Here is a 14,504-nt window from a genome sequence, read left to right as displayed (position 1 = left end):
TAAAAGTGAGTCTTTGTAATTACTTAATATTTTAGTTAAGAACCCATTGACCTCATATTTGCTAGACTTACAAAATTATTTAAAATGCATTTGTGTTTTCTGACACTATTCAGTAGAATGTGTAAGCTAGCTAATCCTTGTTTTCTGACATAAAGCACTTTTTTTTTTTTTCCTTTTTGTCTTTTTTCGTGACCGGCAACGGATCGCAACCCTCAGTGTCGCGCCCGTACCGGACCAGGACCGGCAACAGGATCGCAACCCTCGGTGTTGCACCCGCACCTCGCTCAGCCAGTGAGCGGCCGGTCTGTATGTGGGATCCGAACCCTCGGCGGGAGCGCCACCGCACTCCCAAGCGGCGCACTGTAGCAGTGCGCCACCGGGCCGGCCCCATAAAGCACTTTTAAATGTTATCCTGCTCCCCCAATACAAGAGATTTGATCACAAGGGGAAATTTAAAGTGGTTAACCCCTGTTTTTCAGAAGGGCTACTGTTAATTGCACATAAACACGAAATTTTTTTTCCCACATGTATTAAGGTTCCAATCAAAAATCACACTTACAGAGGTAAAGAAATAGGATGTTCACTTGTTGAGGTGCAAAAATTCTTAGACTTCAGTTTGAAATTATTTAATGACAAGGAAAAGATGCAGTAATTTAGAAAAATTATTTTTCTCAGAATATCAAAGTGAACAATTCATGCCTTTGTTATGAATTGGGTCAGGCCTACAATGAACAGGTATGATGGTTCACATGATTTTAAAAATTGAGTTAAAGGGAAGTGATGTACATTTTTGGGGCATTAGAGTGGGGAGCTAAATCTAAAAATACTCCTAGTTAGTAATACTTTATATTTAATACTGTACAATCTTTACAAATGAAAACCATGAAATTACCTGCCTTAGTTCTTTCGTCATAAAAACAATCACTTGGTTATATGGTAGCTGTTACTTACACAGCAAAATTTCTTCAATTGTCAGCCTAGATATTTTATAAACTGAGAAATCTTGGACCAGTTGATAATATTTCTGACTGTACTAATATTTTAGTGCTATAAAATACTATGTGAATGTCTTAAAATTCTGACATTCTACAATCTGTATTAGACATGTTGTTTTTATAATGTTTTACTTCTGCCTTAAGATTTAGGTTTTTTAAATGTATTTTTGCCCTGAATTAAGTGTTAATTTGATGGAAACTCTGCTTTTAAAATCATCACTTACTGGGTTCTAATAAATTAAAAATTAAACTTGTTTCACTGTTTTGCTGATTCTGATACATACACAAACATCACATTCATGTGATGCAAGTAGTTACATTTTAACACTAAAATCTGAGTAAATTTAGCACACATTTTAAGTTAAGCTAGACTAAGAAGACAGAAATTTCTACACTAGGACTGTTTACTGTAGGGCTAATTTATTCAACAAATACTGAATGCCTACTGTGTTACATGCCCAGCGTTGTTATGGGTAGTAAGATAAGTGGATAAGACAGACAAGGTTTTTGCTTTTGCAGAGCTTTCATTCAAGTGAGGGCAGACACTGCACAAGTAAATGAAAAAGGTAATTTTAAATAGTGATAAAGAACTATTAAAAATAAAACAAATTTCCAAGCTTCCAAATAATCAGGTTTTCACTTAACTGAAACACTGAAGTTGTGTGGCTAGAGTGTAAGGAGGAAGAGGGAAATAAATGAGGCTGAAGGGGTATGGAATGAGTAAGATAGGGAGAGCCTTGTAAGTTCAGGTCATTGCTACTGACCCATAAAGCAAACATGTAGAATACAAAACATACATGGAAGTATGATTCCAAGGAAAATGTGAATATGACTTCAAAGTAATTTGTAAAATATGTCACTTTATTTTTTAAAATCTTAAGATTGTATATCTTCTTGACTTCTCATTTGTGTAATCATGTAACAACAAAATTTGCTAGAATATGAGGACAAAGAATCTGTAAAGAAAAAAACAAACGTACCTATGAGGGAGGCAATCACTTCCCATAATGGCTGACCTTGGAAACTTTTTGCTCCCTGTGGCTCCAATGAGACAAACAGTGTGACATTAATACATGTATTACTCAGGTTCTCCAGAGAGGCAGAACCAATGAGATATGTTATAAATATATGAGAGGGAATTTATTAGGGGAATTAGCTCATGCGATTGTAAGAAGTCCCATGATAGGCCGTCTACAAACTGGATGAGGTAGCTTGACTCAGTCCAAGTCTGAAGGCCTCAAAACTGGGGAATCCAGTGATGTCCTTGGTGTAATTCCCAGAACCCAAAAGCTGAAGAATCTTGAGCTCTTATGTTCACGGACAGGAGAGGAGAGTGTATTTCAGCTCCAGTGGATAGAGAGAGATTCACCTTTTTTCTCCATTTTTTTGTTCTCTCCGGCTCCCCAGCAGATTGGATGGTTCCTGCCCACATTGAAGGTGGGTCTTTCCCACCCAGGCCACTCAGGCTCTCATACTAATCTCTGCTGGAAACTCCTCATGAATACATGGAAAAAGATAGCTTTACCAGGTTTCCCAGCATTCCTCAATCTAATCAAGTTGATACCTAGAATTAACCTTCACAATACATGTCCAAAGTGTAGCTTACTGATTAGCATCACATATGGGCCATCAACATTCAGTTCTAATTCGGCTACATCAAGTCCAATCCAGTTTCTTTTTAGACTCTCCTCACTCAGGGTTCCAAATGAAAATTCAACCAACTAACCCCCCTCCCCCCAAAAAAGGGAAATTTTGTGGTCTATGTAAGAAAACTGCATAAAGGCAGGAGTCCCCTGGACTTGAAGACAACTGAAACAAGAACTTGAATGCTGCTGCCAGGACTCTGTTTCACCAGCGTCCATTTCTGCCTTTCTCTACTTGTTAACCTTCATTGTCTCAGACCAGCTCCCCGTCAGAGCTCTAACCACGGCTTCCAGCAGATCATATTTACTTAGTTTTGCTACACAAGAGGGACTGCTCTTCCCTTAGTTTCACTTCAAAAAAATGTGAGGAAAGGGAGACTCTTTCTGGCTATGATGGAGTAACTTGATTAGCCCTCTTGGATTAGTAACAACTATAAAACTGGACAAGATATATCAGGCAACTTTTCAGGCAGCACAAGACTACAATCTCTGAGAGAAGGGAAATTTAGGTAGTGAGCCCCTTTACACCCCTTTTTTGGTGTAAAGAGCCTGGAGTCAGAGCACAGCACAGTGGTTCTGCTAAACTGAAAAGACAGAGATCATAGTGGGGAGTAGCTGAACAGGTGGACTCTATGGAGTGGGGCACCAGAGAAGTGGGAGCTATTCAGAGAGGTGGTCCCAGAAATCCATATAGGGGTTCCTAAAGTTTACGGCTGAGGGCTGGGCTGTACAAGACCACCTGATGCTTACCAGACAGCAGTTGGTACAGGGTTGAGAACAGAATAGAACTACCAGAGGTCAAGAAGTGTTGGTGCAAAAGCAGTGCTAAGGGATGTTGGATTTCTGGGCTTGTCAAAGAGAAGATCTCCTTAAAATTGTGGCATCAGCTAAAACACTAGAAAGGTTTCTCCTCAGGAGTAAACACCACGCCCTGCAGTAAGATCTACTCTCGACTTGCTCTAACAAAGCTGAAAATCAAGCCCTGACAAGATTGGCAAAGGGAAACAGTGTGGAGATTGAGTCCTGTCAAGTTAGAACGCGTGAAATTCCTCAGGCTTTCCATAGATATACACTAACAAAGTATAAAACCAAGTATATACGAGTTTAGGTGATCACTCAGTAATTGAAATGCCTGTTAAAACAAGGATCATCACTTTTTAGAGGAGATAACAGAATCCAGAGTCTCTATAACATTATTCACAATGTCCAATGTTAATAAAATATGACATACAGGCTGGCCGGTTAGCTCCATTGGTTAGAACACAGCCTTGTAACACCCAGGACAAGGGTTCGGATCCCTGTACTGGCCAGACGCCAACCCCCACCCCCCAAAAAACCGACATACAGAGAGCTCGACCCCCCAGGGACGACGGGACAGGCCCAGAGAGCAAAACATTTGGCCGCAGAAATGTTGCTGAAGCGGATCTGGGCCGACCTGTCGCGGTCCTGATAGGCGCCCTTCTGGCAGCCACCAGCAGCCCCGGCGGGCGCCCGGCCCTGGAGTGCCACGTTTTCTGGCATCGCAAAAAATTTGGCTGGGCCTGTGCGGTTCAGAAGTACGGATTCACGGGGATTCTAGCTGGCCGCAGAGTAACGGCTCTGGAGTGATGAATAAGTTGGAGGAAGCAAAGTGACCCTACTGGAACTGAATGGATATATCGGTGGTGCTATCCTAAGGGGTTGGGTTTTGCTTAGCAAAGCTGGGAGCTGCCAACACCGACCCCTGCGGGAATCCTGCCTCCACGTTCCCCGCGTGCGTTTGTCTACACTATTTAGGCCCATCTCGTGGACGAGACCAGGTAGCGCTCAGCAGTTGGGGGTCGGGGCCTTCGCCAACCAAGGCAGGCGAGCTCCAGGGCTGCAAGTCCCTGAGCTGGCTGCTGAGCGGCTGGACCCAGGATGCTTTCCACCTGCACCCGGGCATCACGAAGGAGCTGTTGCGGAGCCAACTCTATCCAGAGATGCTACCCAAGGAGTTCTGTTCCTTTCTGGCGGAGATGAGGATTCTTAAGCAACTATTACGGGCCTGGAAACTTGACTTGGGTTGAAAGAGTACCTATCACCAGATTTAGGGATTGGTTAACTGTTCAGCTATCTGCCCTTCACTGGACGTTAGAGCAGCCAGTAAACTGAAAAGTTCCTTGCACAATGACTGTTACATAGTAGATGTACAAGTCATTGACTTGTGAAAGGCATCCAGAGGTGTTCTCTAGTCTATTGCACCGGCAGACATGAAACCAGCTGGAGGCATTCTTGACTGCTCAAACCCCCAAAACAAGGTGGGATCACATCTGACCAAGCTTCTGTCATTTCCAAATTTTGGAATAGCCACAAGACAAAAATCTGGGAGAGCCTCAGGAACCACAACTGTTGGGACGGTGGGCTTTGGGGCCTGAGCTGGAGAGTTGATGACAAGTCTCAGTCAAGGCACTCAGCTCAAATACACATCCCTGTTGGCAGTAATAGAGCTGGAATTAGGGGAAAATGGACAGTAATCTTAATTTCTTTGTTTGAATTTGATGAGGTTAAGGTCAACCAAATGCTGAAGAAGCTCTCAGAGGTAGAAGAAAGTATCAGCACACCGATGCAGCCAGCCTAACTGAAGATGTGTAGGAAGGAGTTGGAGTTGTTGAAACAAAAGTGTACATGACGCCTTCCCACTGACCGTTTAAAAAAAAAAAAAATCATGTTCCCCCATTGGTATAAATCTTCAAATTAAAGGGAAAAAATGACATACAAAGAAACAGAATATGTGATTCACAGTTTAAAAAAATTGAGATGGTCTTTGTTATTATTTGCTATTTGCTAATGCAGCTATTATAAATATGTTCAAAGAATTAAATGAAAAAAAAATTTTTTTTGGCAGCTACTGGTAAGTGGATCCAAAGAAAATATTTTCTTAATGAGTGAACAAATAGGGAATCTCAGGACAGATATGGAAATTATAAAAAACCTAATGGAAATTATAGAACTGCAAAGTACCATAACTGAAATGAAAAATTCATTGGATGGGTTTGACAGCAGATTGGAGGTGGCAGAAGAATGAACTCACAGACATACAAATGAAATTATAAGTGTTTGGAAATACAGGGTTGAAGTGTTGAGAGATGCAGAGACATGGATTTGGGATTCATCTGTCAAAACTGACAACCCTTTAGAAGAAAGCAGAACAATGATCATTCTTTCAATTACTTATTTTTTTTGAAATTTTAATTTATTTCTTGAATCAAAATTGATTATACATATTTTGGGGGTTCAACATTGAAATATGTTGATCAAATCAATATTCCTAGCGTATATATTGTTACAAATCTTAATTATTCTTTACGCTCCTTGTCCAATCACTCCCCATCCCCCTCTCCCTCCCTCCTCTAATTACCCTAGATTTCTTCTCTCCTTCTGAAAGAATAATGGTTACTCTGTCCATTTGTTGCCTAGATGATATGTCCAATGCTGAGAGGTGTGATCAGGTCCCCCAATATTATCATAGAGCAGATGCTTCTTCTGTCACTCTGAAATGACCTTTGTGAAGAGAGATATCCTCTTTTCTTTTTTTTATCCTCTTCTTTTCTTTATCTCTGCTCGTGACTCTCCTTGTATCAATGCACTCCAGTGGTTGGTGGACCATCTGCATGGTAGTTGTGGTGTCTAGCTGCTTTTGTTGCAGCTGTGGTTATTGTGGTGGCTGTGGTGGGCCACCTACATGGAGGTGACGTTTTTGGCATGCTCCTTGGCGCTGGTGATGTGCTTTGTTGTGGGGTGTGTCTGGTCCCTTTCTCCATGCCTCTGGCCCTGGGGCAGGCCCAAAGGCACTGGCATGGTGTGCCTGGTTGTGGGAGGGGGATCTGGCTCCCTTCTCCATGCCTCAGGTTCCCAGGCTGGCCTCAAGGTGCTGGCATGGTGTGCCTGGCTGTGGGAGGGGGCTCCAGTCCCTTTCTCCATGCCTCCGGTCCCCAGATGGGCCCCAAGGCACTGGTGCAGTGTGCCTGGTTGTGGGAAGGGGGGTCCAATCCCTTTCAACTACTTATTGATTACCTAATAGGTGTAGAGAACTGTTCAGAGTACTGGGGATATAGCAGTGACAAAATTCCTGCCTTCATGGAACTTATATGCCAGAGGGAGAGGCAGATACAAATCATTTTCTATACTTATTTACTATATGGCAGGTAGTGAAAGATGCTGAGAAAAAAAAAAAACAGAATAAAATAATAGTGACAGAAGGGTTCTATTTTATTTTTTATTTTTTGTTTTTGGCAGCTGGCTGGTACAGGGAGAGGGGTGCTATTTTAGCTAGGATGATCAGGGAGGGCCTTTCTGAAGAAATGTGAAAACAAGCAACATGAATATCCTGTGCATTATTCAATAGAAATATAATAAAAACACCCATGTAGTTTTAAATTTTCTAGTAGCCACATTAAAAAAAAGGTAAAATTTCAATTTTTAAAAATTTTACCTTCTCAATATACATTGTAGTTGATTTTCATGACCCTTTACTTGTTCTGCTTCTCCCTCCCTCCCCTCTCCCCTACATCATATCTGTTCACTTGTCTTAACAAGTTCAAGGAATTGTCGTGATTGTTGTGTTTTATTCCCCCCACTCTTTATTTGTGAGTTTATTTTTAGCTGCATGAATAAGTGAGAACATGTGGTATTTCTCTTTCCTTGCCTGATCTGTTTCACTTAATATAATTTTCTCTAAGTCCATCCATGTTGTCGCAAATGGTAGTATCTCATTCTTTTTTATAGCAGAGTAGAATTCCATTGCATAGATATACCACAGTTTCCTTATCCACTTATCTGATGATGGACATTTGGGCTGGTTCCAACTCTTAGCTATTGTAAATGTGCTGCAATAAACATTGGAGTACAGGTATCCCTTCAGGATGATGATTTCCATTCCTCTGGGTATATTCCCAGCAGTGGAATAGCTGGGTTATATGGTAGATCTATCTGTAATTGTTTGAGGGACCTCCATACCATTTTCCATAAAGGCTGCACCATTTTGCAGTCACAATAGTGTAAGAAAGTTCCTTTTTCTCCACAACCTCTCCAGCACTTATTATTCTCAGTCTTTTGGATATGAGCCATCCTGAATGGAGTGGATGGTATCTCAAAGGGGTCTTGATTTGCATTTCCCGGATGCTGAGTGATGTTGAGCACTTATTCATGTGTCTGTTGGCTATTCTTATATCTTCTTTTGAGAAATGCCTATTCAGCTCCTTTGCCCAATTTTTAATTGGGTTGTTTTTTTGCTGTAAAGTTGTTTGAGTTACTTGTATATTCTGGATATTAATTTTTGTCAGATGTATAGTTTGTGAATATTTTCTCCCACTCTGTTGGTTGTCTATTCATTCTTTTTTTTTTTTTCCCCTTTTTTTTTTGTCTTTTGTCTTTTTCCGTGTCTGGCAACGGGATCGCAACCCTCGGTGTTGCCCCCGCACCTCGCTCAGCCAGTGAGCGGCCGGTCTGTATGTGGGATCCAAACCCTCGGCGGGAGTGCCGCCGCACTCCCAAACGGCACACTGTAACAGTGCGCCACTGGGCCGGCCCGGTTGTCTATTCATTCTGTTGACTGTTTCTTTGGCTGTGCAGAAGCTTTTTAGTTTGATATAATCCTATTTATTATTCCTTTAGTTGCCCGTGCTTTTGGGGTCCTATTCATGAAGTCTGTACCCACTTCTCCTTCCTGGAGTGTTTCCCCTATGTTTTCTTTAAGGAGTTTTATTGTTTCAGGATGTATATTTAATTCTTTGATCCATTTTGAGTTGATTTTGGTATATGGTGAGAGGGACGGGTCTAGTTTCATTCTCCTACATATGAATTCCCAGCACCACTTGTTGAAGAGACAGTCTCTTCCCCAGTGTGTAGACTTGCTGCCTTTGTCAAAGATCAGATGACTGTAGGTGTATGGTTTCATTTTTGGGTTCTCTATTCTATTCCATTGATCCATCTGTCTGTTTTTATGCCAGTACCGTGCTGTTTGGGTTATTATAGCTTTGTAATATAGTTTAAAGTCAGGTAGTGTAATGCCTCCAGCTTTATTTTTTTTTGCTAAGGATTGTTTTGGCTATGAATAGTCCTTTGTTATTCCATAGAAACGTCTGGATAGTTTTTTTTCTTTCTGAGAAAAATGTCATTGGAATTTTGATGGGGATTGCACTGAATCTGTAGATCCTCTGGGTAATGTGGACATTTTCACAATGTTAATTCTTCCAATCAAAGAGCGTGGGATATCTTTCCATTTTCTTGTGTCCTCTTTAATTTCTCTCAACAGTGACTTGTAGTTCTCTTCGTAGAGACTTTTCCTATCCTTGGTTAACTTTATTCCTATGTATTTTATTTTTTTGGTGGCTATTGTAAATGGGCTACCTTTCTTGATTTCTTTTTCTGCATGTTCACTGTTGGAGTATAGAAATGCTACTGATTTTTGTGTGTTGATTTTGTATCCTGCAACTTTGCTGAAATCATTTATCAACTACAAGAGTTTTTTTGTAGAAGCTTTAGGCTGCTCAATATATGGGATCATATCATCTGCAAACAGGGACAGTTTGACTTCACCTTTTCCAATCTGGATGCCCTTTATTTCTTTTTCTTCTCTGATTGCTCTGGCTAGTACTTCCAACACTATGTTGAATAGGAGTGGTGAGAGTAGGCATCCTTGTCTGGTTCCTGGTCTTAAGGAATTAAGCTTTTCCCCATCCAGGATGATATTGGCAGTGAGCTTATCATATAAAGCTTTAATTGTGTTGAAGAACTTTCCATCTATACCTAACCTGTAGAGAGTCTTTATCATGAAAGAATGTTGAATTTTGTTGAATGCTTTTTCAGCGTCTATAGAGATGATCCTATGGTTTTTGTCTTTGCTTTTATTGAAGTGGTGTACCACATTTACTGATTTGCATATGTTGAACCAACCTTGCATCCCTGAGATGAATCCACTTGGTCACGGTGTATAATTTTGTGTATGTGTTGCTGGATTCTGTTAGCTAGTATTTTATTGAGGATTTTTGCATCTATATTAATCAGAGATACTGGCCTGTAGTTTACTATTTTTAAGGTATCTTTGTCTGGTTTTGGTATCACAGTGATGTTTGTCTCATAGAATGAGTTTGGGAGAATGTCCTCTGTTTCAATCTTTTGGACTAGTTTGTAGAGAATTGGTATCAGTTCCTCTTTGAAGGTTTGGTAGAACTCTGTAGTGAACTCATCTGGTCCTGGGTTTTTCTTTGTTGGGAGCCTTCTGATAACAGCTTCAATCTCTTTTATTGTAACTGGTCTGTTTAGATTTTCTATATCCTCTTGGCTCAGTTTTGGTAGTTTGTATGTGTCCAGAAATTTATCCATTTCCTCCAGATTTTCAAATTTATTGGCATATAGTTGTTTATAGTAGTCTCTAATGATTCCTTGTATTTCTGAGGTATTTGTTGTAATATCACCTTTTTCATTTCTAATTTTTGATATTTGGGTCTTCTCTCTTCTTAGCCTTGTTAAAGGTTTGTCAATTTTATTTTTCTTTTCAAAAAACCAAATTTTTGTTTCATTGATCTTTTGTATTGTTTTTTGGGTTTCTATTTCATTTAGTTCTGCTTTGATCTTAATTATTTCTTTCCACCTACTAACTTTGTATTTGGATGGTTCTTGTTTTTCTAGATCTTTAAGGTGAAGTGTTAGGTTGTTTATTTGCCATCTTTCCATTCTTCTGAAATAAGCACTTAATGCAATAAATTTTCCCCTTAGTACTGCTTTTGCTATCCCACAGGTTTTGGTAATGATGTGTCATTATTTTCATTAGTATCAAGAAGGTTTTTGATTTCTTGCTCAATTTCTTCTTGAACATTAAGCTTAATTTCTTCTTGGATATTAATTTCTTCTTGGTCATTAAGTAGAATGCTGTTTAATTTCCATGTGTTTGTACAGTTTCCATTTCCAGAGTTTCATTTGTTATAGATTTCTAATTTTAATCCATTGCAATTGGAAAAAAATACATGGAATAATTCCAATTTTTTTGAATTTGTTGAGACTTGCTTTGTGATCTAACATGTGGTCTATCCTGGAGAATGTTCCATGTGCTGATGAGAAGAATGAATAGTGTGAGGTTGTTGGATGGAATGTTCTGTAGATATCTGCCAAGTCCAATTGGTCTAAAGTGTTGTTTAGATCTTGTGTTTCTCTATTGATTTTTTGCCTAGATGATCTGTCCAATGTTGCGAGTTGGGTGTTCAGGTCCCCCGCTATTACGGTGTTAGTGTCTATCTCATTCTTTAGACCTAATAGTGTTTGTTTTATAAATCTGGTGCTCTGACATTGGGTGCATTATATATTTATGATTATTATGTCTTCTTGATGGATAGATCCTTTTATCATTATATAGTGGCCTTCTTTATCTCCTTTTATGGTTTTTGCTTTAAAGTCTATTTTATCTGATATAAGAATAGCTACTCCAGCTCGCTTTTCATTTCTATTTGCATGATATTTCTTTTTCTATCCTTTCACTCTTAGTTTATGTGTGTCTTTACAGGTGAGGTGAGTCTCTTGAAGGCAGCATATTGTTAGGTCCATCTTTTTTAATCCAGTCAGCCAGTCTGGGTCTTTTGAGTGGGGAATTTAATCTCTTTACATTTAGAGTTATTATTGAAAGGTGCTGATTTTCTCATACCATTTTATTGATTTTTGTTTGGATGTCTTAAGTACATTTTGTTCCTTTCTTTCTAATTTTCTGTTTGACTTCTGTATTTCTTGGTTTCTTGGGGTAGTAGATAAACTATTTTTTTTCTTTATTGTTAGCATTTTTGTTTTGCTGGTAGGTTTTGTTCTTTCTTGAGTATTTATGGCAGTGATGGTTGTTTTTCAGGTATCAAACCCAGTACTTCCTTGAGAATTTCTTGTAAGGCTGGTTGTGTGGTAGTGAACTCCCATAGTTTTTATTTGGCTGAGAAATATACTACTTGTCCTTCATTTCAGAAAGATAGCCTTGCTGGGTAAAGTATTCTCGGCTGGCAATTTTTGTCCTTTAGTATTTTGAATATACCATCTCATCCTTTTCTGGCTTTTAGGGTTTCTGATGAAAAGTCTAATGTTATTCTGATTGGGGCTCCCTTACAGGTGACTTGCCACTTCTCTCTTGCAGCTTTTAAGATTCTCTCTTGAGTTTTGCCAGTTTAACTACAACATGTCTTGGAGAGGACGTTTTTGGGTTGAATATGTTTGGAGATCTTTGGGCCTCCTGAATCTGAATACCTGTCACTTTCCCTATACCTGGGAAGTTTTCTGCTATTATTTTATTGAATATGTTTTCAATGCCATTTCCTTTTTCCTCCCCTTCTGGAATACCCATGAGTTAGATATTTGAGTGCTTAAGGTTGTCTGTTATCTCTCTTAGATTTTCTTCAATTTTTAAAATTCTTATTTCTGGTCTGCCTGTGTTAATTCAAACAGCCTGTCTTCAAGTTCAGAAATTCTCTCTTCTGCTTGTTCTAGCCTGCTGGTTAGACTCTCTGTTTTTTATTTCGTTGAATGAATTCTTCGGCTCCACATGCTCTGCTACATTCTTTTTCAAGGCATCAATTTCTTTGTACATTTCTTCTTTCAGAACCTGTATATTTTTTCTCATTTCATTGTGTTGTCTGAGTTTTCTTGTATCTCATTTAGTTTCCTTAGAATTATTGCTGTAAATTCCTCATTAGTCATTTCAGAGACTTCCTGTTCTACAGGATCTAGAGCTTGAGAGTTGTTATTTTCCTTTGGTGGTGATGTACTTTCTTGATTTTTTATATTTCTGGTACCTTTCCTTTGGTGTTCAGTCATTGTGGAAGGGGGTATCACAGTCCACTCATTTCACCCTGATGTCTGGCTTGGATCCTGAGGGGACTGCCAATTCTGGGCAGCAGGAACTAGCTTGGGCTGGGGGGTCCCATGGCGCCTGCCTATTCTAGCACAGCTGACTCAGGGCATGTGGGTCTGGTGGCTCTCAGGCCTCTCGGCTGGCAGGGACTGGACTGGGATGGAGGTCCCATGTCACCTGCTTCTTCCAGTGCTGCTGACTTGGGGCATGTAAACCCAATGGCTCTTGGGCCTCTCTGTGCGGCAGGGACTGGCCTGGACTGGGGGTCCCATGGCGCCTCTCCCAGCACAGCTGACTCAGGGCATGTGAGCCCGGCAGCTCTCAGGCCTTTCTAAGCAGCAGGGACTAACCTGGGCTGGAAGTCCCGTGGCGCCGGCCTTTTCCAGCATGGCTGACTTGGGGTGTGTGGGCCCCGCGACTCTCAGGCCTCTCTGGGAGGCAGACACTGGCCTGGACTGGGGTCCTGCAGCACATGGCTCCTGCCTGTTCTGGCGCAGATCTCAGGCTTTCTGTTGTTGCTTTTTAATAGTTGCAAATTGGTTGATTTGTGGGAGGGAGTGACACTAGGTACTGTCTACTCCGCCATCTTGACTGGAAGCCTCTCCAAATTTTGATATTTTATTTAACCAATATACCCAAAATATTATCATTTTAACATGTAGTCAATATAGAACACTATTTACGAGATATTTATACTCTTTTGTTGTATACTAAATCTGAAATCTAGTGTGTATTTTACATTTACAGCACATTTAAATTTGTATACTAAATTGTCATTGGAAATATTTGTTTGGTAGAGTTTATAAAATTTATAGTTGAGTAACTAGACTCACACACTCATGTTCCAAGCATACTTAAAAGTTTTCCAATAACTGAATCAAGTATTAATTTTTTCAATAGACTTTACTTTTCAGGGCAGTTTTAGTTTTAAAGCAAAACTGAGTAGAAAGTAGAGAGACTTCCCACATACCCCCACTTCCTATACACAAACACATCCACATACATATACACAGAGTTTCTCCCACCAACATTCTGTACCAGTGTAGAATGTTTGTTAAAATCAATGAACCAACACTGACACATCATTATCAACCAAAGTCCACAGTTCATGTGAGGATTCATTCTGTGTGTTATTCATTTTATAGGTTTGGACAAAAGTATAATGTCATGTACCCACCATTATAGTATCATGCAGAATACTTTCACTGCCCTAAAAATCTCTTGTGCTCCACCCATTCCTCCTTCTTTACCCCTAAACCCTGATCTTTTTACTGTCTCCATAATTTTATCTTTTACAGAATGTCATATAGTTAGAATCATACAGGATTGTAGCCTTATCAGATTGGCTTCTTTCACTAGTAATATGCATTTAACATTCCCTCATGTCTTTTCATGGCTTGATACCTCATATTTTTTTAGCTGAATAATATTCTGTTGTATGGATGTACCATAGTTTATTTATCCTTTCACCTATTGAAGGATATCCTATTTGTTCTAAGTTTTGATAATTATGGATAGAGCTGTTGTAAACATCAGGTGAAGTTTTTTCTCTGGACATAGTTTTCAACTCATTTGGGTAAATACCAAGAAACAATACTTTTTACTTTAGTTAAATACACATAAAATTTACCATTGTATTTCTACATGTAAAGCATAAAATTCAGTGGTATTAAGTATATTCACAACGTTGTACAACGATCACCTCTATCTAGTTCCAACACCCCACATGGGAACCCTGTACCCATTAGGCAGTTGCTTAAGTATTAATTTTTAAAGTTAAGTCAATTAAAATTAATTTAATTTCTACTTGCAGGCTGACTGGTTAGCTCACTTGGGAGAACGTGGTACTGATAACACCAAGGTCAAGGGTTGGGATCCCCATACCGGCCAGCTGCCAAAAAAACCAAACCAGGGCCGGCCCGGTGGCGCACTGGAGAGTGCCCCGCTTGGGAGTGCGGCGGCGCTCCCGCCGAGGGTTCAGATCCCATGTGGAGACCGGTTCCCGCTCACTGGCTGAGCGTGGTG

The 14,504-nt window shown here is 40.0% G+C and overlaps 1 pseudogene; it reads left to right on the top strand.

The window, feature by feature from the left end:
* The first annotated feature begins 3,470 nt into the window (after positions 1 to 3,470).
* On the top strand, positions 3,471 to 5,237 carry LOC103591622 (annotated as a pseudogene).
* Positions 5,238 to 14,504: the final 9,267 nt, after the last annotated feature.

The sequence above is a fragment of the Galeopterus variegatus genome, unplaced genomic scaffold, assembly GCF_000696425.1.
Source record: "Galeopterus variegatus unplaced genomic scaffold, G_variegatus-3.0.2 Scaffold997, whole genome shotgun sequence".
Taxonomy (NCBI): domain Eukaryota; kingdom Metazoa; phylum Chordata; class Mammalia; order Dermoptera; family Cynocephalidae; genus Galeopterus; species Galeopterus variegatus.
The sequence above is the reverse complement of the archived record's forward strand: the minus strand, read 5'-3'. Positions and strand labels throughout refer to the sequence as shown.